Here is a 5,577-nt window from a genome sequence, read left to right on the forward strand (position 1 = left end):
GAGAGAGAGAGAGAGTTTCCCTTTCCAATTAACTGCCTCAGATCTTTATGGGTCCCTAATTGTATACCCTTAAGCATTTTGCAGTACAAAATGCATATATAGATGCACCAAGTAATCGCAAGTGCGTGTACAGCAGCATGAGACACTATACTGTGTCTACTAATATATAAAAAATCACGGGATATATACTAGGAAAAAAATTAATAAAACTGGCATTTTCAGAGTTGCTACAAAACTGGAAAACAAGGAATTGTCAGGGAAATTGAAAACGGTCGAACAAATCAGGAAAAGGTTAAGGAATTTTGCAAAATTTTTTGAAAAATTCTTGGCTTTAAAGAAGTTTAATATATGTATATCATACCTACGCAGTTTTCAAATAATTAAAAGCAAGCAGTACATTTTTAATTACAGCAACGTTAACAGTTTACATTGCTATTGTTAAATTAATCTCTCTTTACAAAATATTTAACGGTTTGTAAATCAGAAAGAAAATACAAAAACATTTTTGAATATTGAAAATTAGGAATAATCAATGAAATATCTGGGAAAAGTGGAATTTTAGAATAAAGAATTTGTGATTTTTTTAACCCTGATTTTTTAATAGCAACTAAATATTTTATTTATATAAGAATAACAACTAAATAATGATAAATAAAAAATTGCTTCTGTTCAATTTTCAGTTTTCAGTAAATAATAAAAATATGTTAATATCTCAATTTGTTTATATCAATTGTTAATTGATACAAAGAAATATTTGAAGCTAAAAAGAGTATTGAATAGAATTGAAAAATTCTTTGATTAAACAGTTTTTTGAAAATACTAAATTTTGTTTTTTTAGTTTAGTATATACATTAAGAAATTATACATTCAGAATTTAGAATTGCTAACGTTATTTAAACCACCCTATTTTGCGTAAAATTTGATTGACAATCAGATTGAAAGTGTTTTCGAACAAGAAACACACATGACACAGTGTAACATACAGTGATCATTTTATTTTTGTTTAATTAGCAAACAACGAAGATATAATGATTCACTATGTTACACTGTGTCTCTTGATGGAAAACACTAGAGTTAGAACTAATTTTGCACTCGACAGTTTACACAATACTCCAGTTATCATGCCACTATTTCAACACGCGACTTAATCCATTCATTTTTCATATACACGTTCGCATTTTGTATCTACCGACCCAGCCTAACGGAAGTCATTAAACTTTCTATTAATCATCCAACTGAAATAGAACACCAGCGATCCGCGGGGCTATTGAAAGCCGATTAATTGCGATCCTTTCTTCTCTTTCAAACACTGCGGATTGATAAAGAAATCGATCGGAAACACTTGACGATAAACTGCTGGGGAACATTCCGGGCTGCCATATTCTGGTTCAATTCGGAAACTCTGCGGGGCAAAAGTTTTTCAATAACCCTTTAAAAGCAACGCGCGTCCGCGATGATGTCAATTTGACTAACAATTTAGTGTCTCGTAATTGTCTCGATGAACCGACCGAAACAAATGATAACCTCTTGAGTGCGTTGAAATAATCTGAAGAAGCGAAATGAAATAATTAAAGAAAGGTGAAAGACGGAAAATCCTGATTCGAGATGCGCAAGTGTCTCGAAATGAAATTCAAAATAGAGGATTAGCACATGCAAAAACTCTCTTTCTTATGGATGCAGTCGCGCGGCGAAACGTTTCGCAGATGAAAAGGACGTGACAAAACACTGAAGAGTCCATTATGCAAAATACGCGTAAAAAATTAAATGGCCATTCGCAATATTCGCCTACTTATGAAAAGTCGTAAAAAGGAAAATTCTGTATTATTTCTCCATTGGAAAAAGTGTCTAATAATAGCTAATAAATATTAAGGAAAATAATTTCAATTAACTGTTCGGTTAATAAAAAATATAATAATATAATAAAAAATATAATAAAAAATAATTTTAATTTTCTAAATATTTAGTCAATATTATCAATAATATAACTAATCATAATGAAATTAGGTTTGGTTACATTAACAATGAATATTTGATTGAAATTATTTCACTCAACCTTTAGTAACTATTACTTTACTCTTTTCAGTATTTGCGAATGGTGCAGGATGAAATAATAATGTACGGTTAGCAAAATAAAAAAGAAACAATTAGGAAGGAAAAGATATTAAATTAGAGCTGTTTTTTACCAAAAAAGTTTCGAGATGTACAAATTATTATATTAAAGAGCTATTTTAACCTATTTCTCTCCCCATTCTATTTATAGGATAGCATTATTTTAATTTTTTTCTCCATATGAATACGTTATACGGAACAGCTTTTTAATTTTTTTTCCATATTTATAATCCATATGTATGAAAAATTGAAAAAACTGTTCCGTATAGCATATTCTTAAAGGGAAAAATTAAAATAATGCTATCCTATAAATAGATGGGAAGAAATGGGTTACGAGTCGAGTGATATATCGCTTATTTTAGGGAAACATTAGAAACGTACATATTATAGAAGAAATCGTTAGCAAAAAGACAATAAATCGAAAAGTTGTTGAGATATCAAGGTATTCCAGGAATTGAGCAACAAAAACTGTATTGTTAATATTTAAACACATAAGCTAACTTAGTATAAATAAGTTTGTTATTTAAAGCTATATTCGAACAATTATTGTATCGAACTTTTCATTGCTTGTTATTCGAAAATATCCTCCCTTTACATAGTTCTTGTTATCTTAACTCTCGAAATATCTTGATGTTTTATTTATAAATTTTTTATCAATAAATAACATTAGATTATTGATTTATCACGATTTTTTTCATAATTCCAATGTTTCCCTCAAATAAACGATGTACCATTTAACTTCTCTTAAATATCGCTTTAATACAATATACATATAATTTGTACATGCTAGAACTTTTTAGTTTTAACTAAAAAACAGTTCTAACAACATCCTTTACATGGTCAACAATACTATCAGTATTAACAAATACTGGCAATACGTTTGATACGGTTCATATTGATGGATAAAATACTGAGTGATCTGGATTTGGATTCTCGAGCATCAGTATCGCTTTATTAGGATTTATGTCACAACATGTTACAGTGCAATAGATAAAATTAAAATCAAATATATTGTTAATAATACTAATCGTGTAAGGTTGTAAAAATACTAAAATATTGATACATATTGTCAGTATTACTGATTCAACAATGTTGCTAATTAATATTATAGATCGTGTAGAGAGAGATCATTTTAACACTTTAATGACCGTTGACGACAGTAGCGTTATTTTTCTTAGTTCCTATCATACATTACCTGGCCTATAGTGTTAAGGGGATGCTAGAGTAATCAAATTAAAAATTATCGACATTATAGTCATACAAAAATCTCCGAATTGACTGGAATAAAAAATCCTTTTACAGGATTAAAGTAGACGCAAAAAATTAGGAAGTGTTGCAGTGGATTTTACTTAAAATGGAAAAATGTTACTTGACCTCCTTTTGCGTTTACTTCGATGCTTAAAAAAATCTGCGCTTTTATTCTTCCACAGACAAATATCGATCGTTTACGAATAAGAGCAAAGCTAGACTGAAGTAATTCCAGAATAGGCTGTTTTGGACTAAGATAACTAAAATCAAGCGATATGTATCCCGCAATAGGAAGAAATTCAATACCACCATGAATTGCGTCGCATAGCGGCATGACTGGTGAACGTTATAATTAAACGTCTGTGCTTGACGTCGGAAGAAACACGGAAAGAAGCGGCGTTTGTTCCACTTCTGCTTGTTTAAAGAGAACTTAATTAATTCCGCAAATACCGGTCGTTCCTTTTGCATCCGTCGCCGGCAAATATAAATACACTTCTTCAAAAAATCCTCGCGAACTTTAAATTTCAAGAATGTAAGTGATTAAGTAAAATACTTTTCCCACGGACAATTTTCGTGGACTATTTTTGCACATTGCTATATATACAAAAAGAATTTAAAAAATTGCGTCGCATAATAACTAACTAAAATATTGGTTTATCGAAAAATTCATAGCGCAAAAATGCAATAATTATCGAATCCATTCTGTACGTATTAAACACATCAATCAATATTATTACTTTTGTAATAAATTTTGCGAAAAGGAAATAATTAATAAGGAAATGCCAATAACATTTGCTTTTCTAATTCATAATTTATTATAGTTTAAACAAAATACAAAAAATATCGAATTAAACTATTGTATTTTGATTAGGATTTAATTTTTTAATAAAAATGTTTAACGAATAAAACATATTTAATGATTATCATCTTCCTTCTCAATTATTACAAATCAGACCTCGTCGTTTCCAATTACTGAATTTTAATTTCTTTTCTGTTCTTTTCTAAGAATTAATGCGCTTTTATTTCATCGTACCTCATTAGTACGCTTCTCGTTAAATAATAATGAAAAATTAGTACGGTTGACAAGAAAGATAATGATAAATCATCAAATGTGATTTAAACCAGCTAGCTTCAGGTGAAATTTGATGAAATAAAAAATTCTGCTAGTAAATTAATGGATTCCAATTTTTTTAATATTATGTGCAGTTGTTAACGAAAAACCATTATGTTAACGAAAACTATTGTGCATTTATTAACGAAAATCACAATAGCGAGTTTATCTTGGCACCAATTATATCATTCACATAATATTTATATTACTAATTTTATCAGGCCTGGTACGCGCGTGATTACGCGGGCTATTTTCCCGGCATTAATTATCTGCTTCGTTGGTGCATTTCTCGTTTATATATGAGTTTGATAAGCGCGATTGAAAATATATTTGTCATGTTGCCAGTTTATAATGCATGTACCGCATGATGCGTCGTGCGCATAATTTGCATAACACAACATCGGGAACAAGATCTAGTTTACCGTGCGGAAAACGTCAAGCTAATTAAGCTCGCGATGTAAGCCGGCCTGACCTTTTGATAACAAATTCAGCCACTTATAATGCTGCTTATTTAACGGCATCGCGTGTGCATATATCTATATCTACAAGTACACGTATGTCAAAGTGTTGGCGCGGAAACTGCAAATATTTTCCAGCATCCTTCTAGTCTGTGGTTACCGCGAGCAAATTTCTTCCGAGATGCGCACACACGTACTCAGTCGAATATTCAACTAAACTAGCTTTCGTGAAAGCTATTTACGAAGACCCGTGTGTAAAAGCTGCGATACGCGGCCGACACGATGCGACGGACAAGTCCACCCGTGAATTTGAATCTTGAATACATATACTGCAGGAGTGTCGTTTCCTGTCGTGATATCAACGCATGGATGCGTGTTTGTTAATCTCCGTAAAATCCTGGATTGGCTGAAATCTTCTGAAATCGAGAGCTTTCGACATAGCGCTTCGCTCCGACGCGCGGATGCTTTTTAAGCCGCTCGCGAGAGATGCACCGCGCCGAGGGCGAGTGGCCGAGGATATTTTTAATGCACATTTCTTCGTGTGTAACTCTAAACACGAGTAATTGGAATGAAATTGAATAGCGCAATATGATGCTGGATGAGACGGGTGGATTAAAAAATAATATACGAATCATACTCAAAACATCCACT

General features: G+C 31.6%; 1 protein-coding gene across 1 annotated transcript in view; it reads right to left on the reverse strand.

Moving 5' to 3' along the window:
• LOC105617807 overlaps positions 1-5,577 on the reverse strand; it is a 75,706-nt gene that overhangs the window by 25,571 nt on the left and 44,558 nt on the right. The window lies entirely within an intron of this gene.

This window comes from Atta cephalotes (genome assembly GCF_000143395.1).
Source record: "Atta cephalotes unplaced genomic scaffold scaffold00014, whole genome shotgun sequence".
Lineage (NCBI taxonomy): Eukaryota > Metazoa > Arthropoda > Insecta > Hymenoptera > Formicidae > Atta > Atta cephalotes.